Source organism: Carcharhinus amblyrhynchos, chromosome 4 (assembly GCF_965287045.1).
Source record: "Carcharhinus amblyrhynchos chromosome 4, sCarAmb.v2.hapA, whole genome shotgun sequence".
Taxonomy (NCBI): Eukaryota; Metazoa; Chordata; class Chondrichthyes; order Carcharhiniformes; family Carcharhinidae; genus Carcharhinus; species Carcharhinus amblyrhynchos.
The window spans coordinates 2,919,185-2,931,966 of NC_137327.1; positions in this window are offsets into that span (position 1 = coordinate 2,919,185).

Genomic DNA, 12,782 nt, shown 5'->3' on the forward strand with positions numbered 1-12,782 from the left:
GACAGTGGCTCCACACCCAATTGGCAATCTAGGCTGCAATGTTATGTGGCAAACAGGAAAACTAGACAGTCAGGGCTACACATTTAAAGGCCTCATCTGCCCTGAATCCATCCTCATACCTACCACAGGATCACAAATCTGTGAAACCCAAACACATAACAAATGCTGCCATCTTCACCAGCAGAACCTGTCGCCGTGGTCATGGCGGTGACTCACTGTTGTGTCTTCCCACCAGAGCTGCTGAAAAGCAAGGAGGTGGGGAGAGCTGGGTAAACGAGGTCTGTAATAAGGTGGAAAACCAGGGAGATTAAATGACAAAAGAGGAGGTTCACAAGAATGATCCCTGGAATGAAGAGCTTGTCGTATGAGGAATGGTTGAGGACTCTGGGTCTGTACTTGTTCGAGTTTAGAAGGAGGAGGGGGGATCTTATTGAAACTTACAAGATACTGTGAGGCCTGGATAGAGTGGATGTGGAGAGGATGTTTCCATTAGTAGGAAAAACTAGAACCAGAGGGCACAACCTCAGGCTAAAGGGCGATCCTTTAGAACAGAGATGAGGAGGAATTTCTTCAGCCAGAGAGTGGTGAATCTGTGGAACTCTTTGCCTCAGAAGGCTGTGGAGGGCAGGTCATTGAGTGTCTTTAAGAAAGAGATAGATAGGTTATTGATTAATAAGGGGATCAGGGGTTATAGGGAAAAGGCAGGAGAATGGGGATGAGAAAAGTATCAGCCATGATTGTATGGTGGAGCAGATTTGATGGGCTGAGTGGCCTAATTTTTATGGTCTAGCTCCTTATCACTGGTAAATAATGTTCGGTTTCAGTAGACTTTTCCATAGAGTGTGTAGAGATCTTGGAGAGTTGTAGAGTTGGAGGGGATAATAGATAGGGAGACTCTGTTGCAAGACAGGAAATTAATGACAATGTGGGAATGTGGAAACACTCACCAGGCCTCGGAACACCAAAGGAAATAACTGCAGTTATTTAAAATGTTTTGGTCTAACACTTCTCCTTACAACTCCTGAATGCTTATACCCAAAACAAAAGCTGATCTGTGTCCATTCACACACACACTGCCCAGCCGAAGCAGATTGTGTCCTGTGTTGTCTGGATTTGTTTCAAATTTCCAACCTCTGTTGTCCTTTTGTCCCCTTTGTGCAGGTACCTGCCCAACAAGTTTCGGAGACTTGTTCTGCCTTGACATAACTGAAGATGTGTTTATGAGTTGTATTGGGAACTTCAGAGTTTTAAATTGCTGCAGGTTTAACTTGTGTTTCACTCACTCAAAAACAGCACAGTTCAACCCTTTAAAGAGGCTGCTGTGTGGGTAAATGAAATAAGATCTGTTTCCATAATGGGCAGGGTGACAGAGTGGTTATGTTACTGGATTTGTAATCTAAAGACCTGGACTAGTCCTTTGTCTCTTGATATTCTACAACCCAACAATAAATTACACATTCATTAAAACAAAATTCGTCATGAATACCTGTGCTTATTTTGAACCCATCTTTAAACAAATACTGGTCTTTACAAGGGGTTGAAAAGTGGGTGTTTATAAATTGTTTTTATAATACAGGATGAGGCCTCAGGATCAAGGTGGTCAAGAATCCCTCTTGCCCCTTATCCCTCTCTTATAAAGCCCAAGTGCTAGTTTTTATGAACACAGTTAGAAATTAAAGAGTGATTGTCAACTGGATTAACTATTTGAACAGAGCTTGGAAATCTTAAATCCCTCCTACAACAAATTGCATTGATATAGCTCCTTTAACCTAGTAAACACATCCCAGGTTGCTCTATAGGAGCAGCATCAGTAAAAATTTGATATTTTTACAGAGGAGTATCATATTAGGAGAGGCCCAGGCAGCTGGAGGTCAAAAAGCCACCAATACTGGGGTGATTAAAATTGCATAAGGGATGTGAAAACCTTACTTTTAGGTTTGGAGACTTATTCTGGACTCAGTAAGAGGTCTCACAACACCAGGTTAAAGTCCAACAAGTTTATTTGGTTTCACGAGCTTTTGGAACGCTGCTCCTTCAAATAAATCTGTTGGACTTTAACCTGGTGTTGTGAGACTTCTTACTGTGCTCACCCCAGTCCAATGCCGGCTCGAAGGGCTAGATGGCCTACTCCTGCTCCTATTTCTTATGTTCTTATGTTTCTTATTTCTTATCTCCACATCATTACTTTGGACTAGTATGGATGAGGGACACTCAGGGTCAGATGTAATTTTTTTCCTGCTAAGCATGGGAGCGTTATTCTAGATAACTTTTCCCAATGTTTCAACAACAGACCCAATTATTTCCCATATATATACTAGTAAGACAGTCTCCCAAGTGGATGTCTATTTCTTTGGTTTGTACTCGACGCTACTTGAGACCTTTGAAGTGTCCTCTTTTGTTGGTAATTCTTCTTGTGAAACTATTTCAGTGTCCATTTCCAGCGGTGTAGAAGATTCTTCAGAAACAGCATCTGAATTTGTATCTGTGGTTAGTCTCTGTTCAGATCTATCACTTCTTAACATTTCTGACATAAATACTTCTGGTAAAGTTTCAGTGATTTCACTTTGTGGGGTTAATAGCTGGTCAGTGTGACACCAAACTCATCATCCATTTGTACAGTGTAAGATATTGGATCTGTTTTTGCTAAGATAATGGTAGGTAGTTATTTTTTCACTTGGTGATTAGCTTCTTGCTACTACTCACTCTCTTTGAGCAAACCTCTTTGTTCTCTCAGAGCAACCTGTGCTTTTTGTTTGACAATTTCTGAAGTATCAGGTAGCATCAAAAGGTCAAACTTTGTTCTAAGCCTCCTTTTTAAAACCAGCATTGTTGGTGCACTATGTCATTGCGTGTGCGGTGTTCCTGTACGGTAACAAATTTATTTCCTCACCTTGACAATGTACCTTGATCCTTTGATGCCTTTAGTGATTGTTTGAGTGATTGTACAAATCGTTCGGCCAATCCATTTGATGCCGGAGTCAACTTGATGTGTTGGATACCATTTCCTTTCAAGTAGTCTTCGAACTTCTCTGTAGTAAACTCTATCCTGTCGTCACTTACTATTTGTGCAGTTCTATCAAATCTCGCAAATATTTCATCCATCTTTTCAATAATCTGTTCGTGGATTTCACGATCACTATTTCTGGCCATTTAGAATGTGTGTCAGACATTAGCAGGAACATGTCCCTCTATCAGACCAGTGTACTCTCTGTCATGACTGTGTCAGCCATTCCCATGGATATAAGGATTGTAGTGGTGAAGGGCTTCTTGGTTTTTCAAGGATTTGCCCCACTTCTTCAATTTGTGCATCTAACCCTGGCCACCAAAAATACCTACGTGCCAGTTCGTTCATTCTTACCACACCAGGATGTCCCTTGTGTCAGCATTCAAGGATTCTTCCACGCAAGCACAGAGGGATAACCACTGATTCTCCAGAGCAGAACTTCACTTTGGACTGTCAACTCAAGGCTTCTTGTGATATAGGGTTTTAGATTTGGACTTTCTTGGTGTAATTCTGTCATTGTTCCTTTTAGGGCCAAAAGCATAACTTTCCCCATCACTGGATTGGTTCTTGTGTGTCTCGGAACTTGAGATGAAGTCACAGGTGCAGTCTCCACTCATGAGAAATGTAAGATTTTAACATTTTCTTCAGGTTCTTGCTTGGTTTGTGATTTTGGTAAAGTGTCAGCATTCAAATGTTGCTCTGATTGACAATATTTAATATCATACATGTGTGCTGACAATGCCACAGACCATTTCTGTAAGCTGCTAGCAGCTAAAGAAGGAAGACCTTTATATGGCCCATGAGTCTGTAGTCTGTTGAAAGTATAAAGTGGCACTCATAAAGGAAGTAATATTCTCTGAATATTAAAACTTCTTATTCTATTTTGATTTGATTTGTCACTAAATGTATTGTTTCTTGCGCACTATACAGAAAAGCATACCATTCATAGATAAGGAAGAGAGAGAGTGCAGAATGTAGTGTTACACTCACAGCGAGGGTGTAGAGAAAGATCAGCTTAATACAAGGTAGGTCCATTCAAAAGTCTGACAGCAGCAGGGAAGAAGCTGTTCTTGAGTCGGTCGGTACGGGACCTCAGACTTTTGTATTTTTTCCCCAATGGAAGAAAGTGGAAGAGAGAATGTCCAGGGTGCGTGGGGTCCTTGATATTGCTGGCAGTGGGAAGCGTAGATAGAGTCAGTGGATGGGAGGGTGGTTTCTAGAGATCTAATTGAGCATTATTTGTTTTTGTGAAGTAAGTAATCGTGGGGTGAAGGCTATTGGTGGCTCTTTTGCCAAGGATAAGATGATTGCACCCACCCCATTGGGTGATGCATCGCAAGCAAGTTGTAACTTCAACTTGGAATTGAAATGGACCAATATTTTCCAGTCGTTCACTCCAGTGGGATTTTCTGGTCCTGCAACAGTGAACGGAGATTTTGCCGAGCACCAAATTCTTGCGTTGTGAGCCTAGGAAATTCCAGGTAATTTTTTTAGCTTACAAATAATTCAAGGGCTCTTGTTCACTTGAATCTGTGACGAGAATATCATCTCGATAACACTATATATACCATTTAGTCTGCTCGGATTTTGACCCATGGACCTCTGGAATAGAGCAGGTGCAGATGTTATCCTGGAGGGCAGTCTCTTGCATTGAAACAAGCCCACGTGCATCTTGTTAGTGAGTAACAGTTGTGAACTTGCAGCCACATTTATTTGTAAGTCTGCTTGTGGTAGATCTATTTTAGAGTAGGCCATTTGACCCTTCAAGCCTGCATCGCCATTTGGGTGGGTAAGTTTGCCGATGACACAAAGGTCAGAGGTGTTGTGGATAGTTTGGAGGGATGTCAGAAGTTGCAGCGAGACAGATAGGATGCAAGACTGGGCAGAGAAATGGCAGATGGACTTCAACCCGGACAAGTGTGTGGTGGTTCATTTTGGCAGGTCAGATGGGATGAAGGAATATAATATTAAGGGTAAGACTCTTATCAGTGTGGAAGATCAGAAGGATCTTGGGGTCCAGGTTCATAGGATGCTCAAATCGGCTTCACAGGTAGAGAATGTGGTTAAGAAGGTGTATGGTGAATTGGCCTTCATCAGCTGAGGAATTGAGTTTAGGAGTTGGGAGATAATGCTGCAGCTTTATAAGACCATGGTCAGACCCCACTTGGAGTACTGTGCTCAGTTCTGGTTGTCTCACTACAGGAAGGATGTGGAAGCCATAGAAAGGGTGCAGAGGAGATTTACAAGGATGTTGCCTGGATTGGGTGGCATGCCTTATGAAGATAGGTTGAGAGAGCTCGGTCTTTTCTCCTTGGAGAGACAAAGATTGAGAGGTGACCTGACAGAGGTGTATAAGATGTTGAGAGGTATTGATCGAGTGGATTCTCAGAGGCTTTTTCCAAGGGCTGAAATGGCTGCCACAAGAGGACACAGGTTTAGGGTGCTGGGGAGTAGCTACAGAGGAGATGTCAGGGGTAAGTTTTTCACTCAGAGGGTGGTGGGTGAGTGGAATCGGCTGCCGGTGGTGGTGGTGGAGGAGGCATATTCGATAGGGTCTTTTAAGAAACTTCTGGATAAGTACATGGGACTAAGTAAGATTGAGGGTTAAAGATGACCCTAGTAGGTAGAGATATATTCAGCGCAACTTGTGGGCTGAAGGGTCTGTTTGTGCTGCAGTTTTTCTGTGTTCTATGTTCTAACGTGATCATGGCTGATCATGCAGTCTCAGTATCTCACTCCTGCTTTCTCTCCATACCCCTTGATCCCTTTAGCCACAAGGGTCACGCCCAGCTCCCTCTTGAACATTTCTAACAAACTGACCCCAACAGCTTTCTGTGGGAGAGAATTCCACAGGTTCACAACTCTCTGAGTGAAGAAGTTCTTCCTCATCTCGGTCCTGATTGGCTTACTTCTTATTTTTAGACTGTGACCCTCGTTCTGCACATCCCCAACATCGGGAACATTCTTCCTGCATCCAGCCTGTCCAGTCCCATCAGGATTTTATATGTTTCTGTGAGATCCCCTCTCATTCTTCTAAATTCCAGTGAGTACAAGCCCAGTCAATCCAGTCTCTCTTCATATGTCAGTCCTGCCGTTCCAGGAATCAGTCTGGTGAACCTTCGCTGGACTCCCTCAATAGCAAGAATGTCCTTCCTCAGACTAGGAGACCAAAACTGCACACGATACTCAAGATGTGGTCTCACGAAGGCCCTGTATAACTGTACTAGAATTTTATTGAATTTCTGCTCTCCAAATAGGCCAGCAAATAAGTCTCCAATGAGCAGCAGTGGATACTGATCAATGCACAATATTGGGTTAATCATCATCTTGCAATTTCCACATACTCTTAATAAGTCACCAAGTGTTGGCACTGGCACAATTGGTGTAGCCCAATGACTTGCACTAACTGGTTCAGTGACTCCTGTTTGGATTAGTTTTTCCAGTTCTTTGACTTTTGGTCTGATGGTATATGGTACTGTTATGGCTTTTAGAGATTTTGGCTTACTGCGTGGCTTAATTTTGAGTTGGACTTTAACTCCTGCCAATGAGCCCAGTGAGTTTTCAAACACACTCTTGTACTTTTCCAGAACTTGCTGTAGGTCAGACTTGTCTCAGCCAGTTGGTTTACAACTCCCTAGTCAAATCTAATTTTCTCCAATCATGCTCTAACGAATAAAGCAGGAAGGTTTCTGCGAACAACCTGGGGGCACCTCTGCTGTTTGTCCATTCACTTCCACTTTTACATTAACGTATCATTTCATTGGTATAATCCCCGCTGTGTACATTCTTAGGATGACATCAGATGGTTTCAACAGTAAATGCTTTAATTTCTACTTCTTGATTGTCTCAGTTATCAATCATACTGCAGCCCCAGTATCCACTTCCACTTTGGTTTGTTTGCCATCAAGTTTCGGGAATACCCAAAAACACTGTGAATCACCATGTCCTAACAAAACTTCTCGTGTCCACTTCTTTTGACTTGTTGTCTTCTAAGAGTCTTCATCTTTGCTTGCCATTTAGTAGAATTTTCTTGTGGGTTAGAGAGTTTTCTTTTCCTTACATATTTTTTGTGTGAAGGAAGTTTGCTGTGTCCAGCATGCTGTGGCAGTACGGTCCTTTTTGCCATAATTCTTGCACTTCACCATTTTCCCATTGAGTGTTCAATGGTGCACATCGGTGATATGCTTATAGTTTTGCAGATTTATTTTCAGTGGTCTGCGTTTTGTGGCTATACGCCCTGACTATCTGGGGAGTCTCGTTGCCAGCTCCACTGACACTGCAACGTCCACTGCTAATCTGAGAGTCAGCTTTCTTTCAGTGAGCATCTTTCTCCGAATGCAGAGAATTCCAGTATTCCAGAGTCGCATACTGATCTTTCACAAACAATACCATCAAGCGTCACACCAAATTCACAATCTTTAGTCAGCCTTTGTCATTTCACCACAAACTGTGAAATGCTTTTGCTTTCCTCCTGGCTTCAGGAGTGGAAGCTAAATCTCTTTGCAATGAGTGGTTTTGGTGCGAAACACTCCTCTCAGACCACTGTCAATGTGTTGCAGGTTTTAACTCCTGGATTTGCTGGATGGACAGAACTTTATGGTAATGTAAAAGTTTTGCATCCTACTAAACTGAGAATTTTGATTTGATTTGTTATTACATGTATTAGCATATTGTGAAAAGTATTGTTTCTTGCATGCTATACAAAACATACCGTTCACAGAGAAGGCAAGGAGAGAGTGCAGAATGTAGTGTTACACTCATAGCTAGGGTGTAGAGAAAGATCAACTTAATGCAAGGTAGGTCCATTCAAAAGTCTGACAGCAGCAGGGAAGAAGCTGTTCTTGAGTCAGTTGGTACGTGACCTCAGACTTTTGTATCTTTTTCCCGACAAAAGAAGGTGGAAGAGAGAACGTCCAGGGTGCGTGGAGTCCTTGATTATGCTGGCTGCTTTCCCAAGGCAGTTGGAAGTGTAGACAGAGTCAATAGATGGGAGTTTGTTTACATGTTACACCTTTAGGTCATCTGGTTCCTGATTTGCTTGGAGATAATATTGGAATCTTTGTTTAAATTCCAAATCTCACAATCCTTATCAAAAAGGACATAAGAACATAAGAAATAGGAGCAGGAGTAGGCCATCCAGCCCTTTGAGCCTGCCCCGCCATTCAATAAGATCATGGCTGATCTGTCGCTGCTCAGTTCCACTTTCCCGCCCTCTCCCCATAACCCTTAATCCCCTCTCCTATCAAAAACCCATCAACCCGCGTCTTAAAAATACTTAGCGAGGCAGCCTCCACCACTTCAACGGGCAGAGAATTCCAGAGATTCACCACCCATTGAGTGAAGAAGTTCCTCCTCAACTCCATTCTAAACCGCCTCCCCTTTATCTTGAGGCTGTGCCCCCTAGTCCTACTGTCTTTTTTGAGCGGGAAGAGTCTTTCCACCTCTATCCTATCCATCCCATTCATCATCTTATACGTCTCAATGAGATCTCCCCTCATTCTTCTAAACTCTTAACGAGTACAAGCCCAGTTTATTCAGCCTCTCCTCATAGCTCAACCCCCTCAACTCTGGTATCAGCCTAGTAAACCTCCTCTGCACTCCCTCCAAGGCCAAAATATCTTTGCGCAGGTGCGGCGCCCAAAACCGCACACAGTACTCCAGCTGAGGCCTCACCAATGCCCTATACAGCTGCAGCAAGACCTCCCTACTTTTATATTCAATCCCCCTCGCTATGAAGGCCAGCATCCCATTCGCCTTCCTGACCACCTGCTGCTCCTGCAAGCTGGGTTTTTGCGACTCATGCACAAGGACCCCGAGGTCCCTCTGCACCGTCGCCTGCTGCAGTTTTTCGCCCCATAAGTAATAGTCCTTCCTACCATTCTTCCTACCAAAGTGGACCACCTCACACTTGCCAACATTAAATTCCATTTGCCATTTCCTGGCCCATTCGCCCAGCTTATCTAGATCCTTCTGCAGACTCTCCACACCCTCTGCACAATTTGCCGTTCCCCCAATCTTGGTGTCATCAGCAAATTTCGACACTCTACACTCGGTTCCCTCCTCCAGATCATCTATATAAATGGTAAAAAGCTGAGGCCCCAGCACCGACCCGTGGGGCACTCCACTCGTCACCATCCGCCAATCCGAATAGCACCCGTTGACCCCCACTCTCTGCCTCCTATTTGACAACCAATCCTCTATCCACGCTAACACCCTACCCCCAACTCCATGTCCCTTGACCTTCTGCAATAACCTCTTCTGAGGCACTTTGTCAAACGCCTTCTGAAAATCTAGAAAGACCACATCCACCGGCTCTCCTCTATCCACCGCCCTAGACACATCCTCATAGAACTCCAGTAAATTTGTCAGACACGACTTCCCTTTAATGAAACCGTGCTGCGTCTGCTCTATCAAGCAATTCCCTTCAAGATGCCTCGCAATTTCCTCCTTAATGACAGATTCTAACATTTTACCTACCACAGACGTTAAACTAACCGGCCTATAATTCCCCGCCTTTTGCCTGGCACCCTTCTTAAACAACGGCGTAACATTAGCCGTTTTCCAATCATCCGGCACTTCCCCGGAATCCAGCGACGTTTGGAAAATAACCACCAAGGCATCCACTATCACCTCCGCCATTTCTTTCAGAACCCGCGGATGCATTCCATCCGGTCCTGGGGACTTGTCCACAATCAGCCCCCTCCACCTTTCTCAGCCATTTTTGGTTATCAGCTCCTGCGTTTTATACTTTTTTCAGTTTTCCACCTCTTTCACGCACAATGCAAAAAATACCCTAGCTAACAATGCTGTTTCCCTTTTCCCTTCTTCCGAGTGGCGTTCCTTTAAGATCCCACAGACTTTTCTGTTCCCATGAGTCTGTTCCGCTGCTCCATTCTTGTCACCAATTTCTTTTTTATGTATCAACAAATAGCTACCAAGAAAAAAGTAATGAGATACCACACTTGTGGATTATAGTAAAATACGATGCCGGCTTATGAAGGTATTGCATGTTCCAGGTCCAAGATGGAAAAGCCACAGATGCCTAAGTATATCACGTGACATTATAGTTTTTTAAAAATTTATTTATTAGTTTCACAAGTAGGCTTACATTTACATTGCAATTAAACTACTGTGAAAATCCCCTAGTTGCCAGATTCCAATGCCTGTTCGGGTGCACTGAGGGTGAATTTAACACGGCCAATTCATCTACGCAGCACATCTTTCGGACTGTGGGAGGAAACCGGAGCACCAAGAGGAAACCCACGCAAACACAGGGAGAATGTGCAGACTGCAAAGACAGTGACCCAAGCCAGGATTTGAACCTGGGTCAGTAGTGCTGTGAGGCAGCAGGTCTAACCACTGTGCCGCTTTTAGCCAAAGAATCCCGACAGTGCAGAATGAGGCTATTTGACCCAACAAACCTGCACTGACAACAATCGCACCAGGCACTATCCCTATAACTTTACTATTTACCCTGATATTAAGGGGCAATTTAGCACGGCCAATCAACTACTTTAAATACATAGCAATAACTTATTTGTGTGCATGTCTGTGTGTATATGTACTTGTTTCGTGTTAACCAGATTTGTGCGTGTATGTATGAGAGCGTCAGTGAATTCTCTCTCTTTTTTTATTTGGAGTACAATAAATACTATTCTTGTCTTTTTTTGCAAAAAGCTTACAAGGAGACCTGTATGTGTGTGCCTTTTACAGTCACAGCACAAAACAGTTAAACATTCACTGGATAGGTAACTATAGCTGTATAAAATTCCCTAGAGAGGAGGCATCCTCCCTATCCTCACCTGATTATATCATCATTAATACCTAAAGCCAGTTCAAACATGAAGGAGAAAGGACTAGGAGGGATGTGCTGATAGGTGGAGAGGAAGTGGGAGGAGGAACACATGATGCATTGACTGGCTGCTTTGTATTTGTACTGAATCGTGTGGAATAGCTGGATAGTGTTCTCCTTTGATCATGTATGTGCTTCCCTGAGAAACAAATATTTGTACAGCAACGTCCGACAGAGAAACCAAAAACACTCAAAATTCCACAGTGTCTCCCAAACCAGAGTCCATCAAGACTTTCCAAGGGGATCGGGAAATCATGCGAACCGTGTGTTTGGGGGGGGGGGCCAGACAGGATGTAGCCGCTAGGTGTACAGCACAGAGTGAGCTGGGTGTCTCAGACTGTGCAGTAAGAAGCAGCATACACATCTCAGTCGGAGCAGAAGAGGTTCAAAGAGGGTTGAGGGGATCAAGTACACAGATCAGTAAAACGTCACGAGCAGGCACAGAAAATAATCAGAACGCTGACCTTTGAACCTACTAATCTAAAAGTGGAGGCAGAGGTCTTGCTTCACAACTGGGGTATTGGGAGCAGTTCTGGGCACCAACACTTCAGAAGTATTTTCTGGCACTGAATACAGTGTAGATTTCCCAGAATGATATCTGCACTCCAGTTCAATCACGAGGAGAGCTTACACAAACTAGTGTGGTGGTTTCTGGAATTTGGCAAGTATAGATTCAATTTATCAGTTGATAATCAAATTAGATCAATAACTACAAAAATCTAGCTAATGCGAGACTATATCATTAAAAGCAGCAATTAATTTTATGGGGCATGGGCGTTGCTGGCTGGCCAGCATTTATTGGCCATCTCTAGTTGCCCTTGAGGAGGTAGTGAGCTGCCTTCCTGAACTGCGACAGTCCCTGTGCATCCACAATGTTGCAAAGTTCAAATTGTTCACAAAATGCTGAGATCTAGGCCCATAACAACCAGCAGCCCTGATAACGTCCGGCCAGGCCTGATAACGCCCGGCCAGGCCTGACCCAATGAGTTCAATGCTCACTGACGAGCTCTGGAAAACTCAGCTTAGACCTCTGTCAAGTCCTTAAAGGTCACAGCGCAGAGCAACACTGGCGAGCTCAGGAAGACTATACTCCATTGTTTTCAAACAGAACTGCTTACTGTAAAGCAGGTTCAAGACAGCAGTGAAACCGAGAGACCAGGGAGAAGATAAGTGTCAAGATAAGTGGAAGGAGGTTGGCTGGTTGGCTCTTCTTGCACAGGGAGACATGGGACTGAGTCTGCCTCTGTCTGAGTCTGCTCCGGGTCCAACCGATTCCGTTCCTGTCCGGCTCAGCAGATGTAGAAGGTTAAGTGGGATGATGAAGATGAGCTGAGTGTTACAATATACAACAGCTGTTAGCGAATGGATTAAGTGACCTTACCTTTGTCTGAATGAATGCGGGCAAATATATTTGTCCTTTCTATATTAAGAACAATGTTATTAATAGAAATTGCAAGAGTGTGAAATTGCAGAATGTGGTTGATGTCAGCAGACATGTGAGCTTTAGACTGTCTGTACAATAGGAATCATCTGTGAGGGACTGTGTATTGACCCAGGGGATTATCATGGACAAACTCAGAGAATTCAGGGCCAAATATGCTGACCAGAGACAATGTAGCCTGATAAGGCATGGGGGAAGAAATCGGGACATCTGAAAGGGGCAGAATCTCAGACATCATCTTAGAGAAGATAAACCATAGTCAACAAACTGTAGAAGTCATGCCTCAAAGGACATGGGAGAGCAAGAACTGGAGTTCACTGGCACAGCTGCTGCCATTGTGAGATACTGCGTTGTGTGTTTGTGAACTGAGCTTCAGAAAGTCCTGCTGCATTCAGGCCTGTATCCCTGTTGGGTGAAGGAGTGGTGAAAATCATTGTATTTGAGAAACTTTACAAAGGTTAAGGCGTGATTTGATCAAAAGTTTT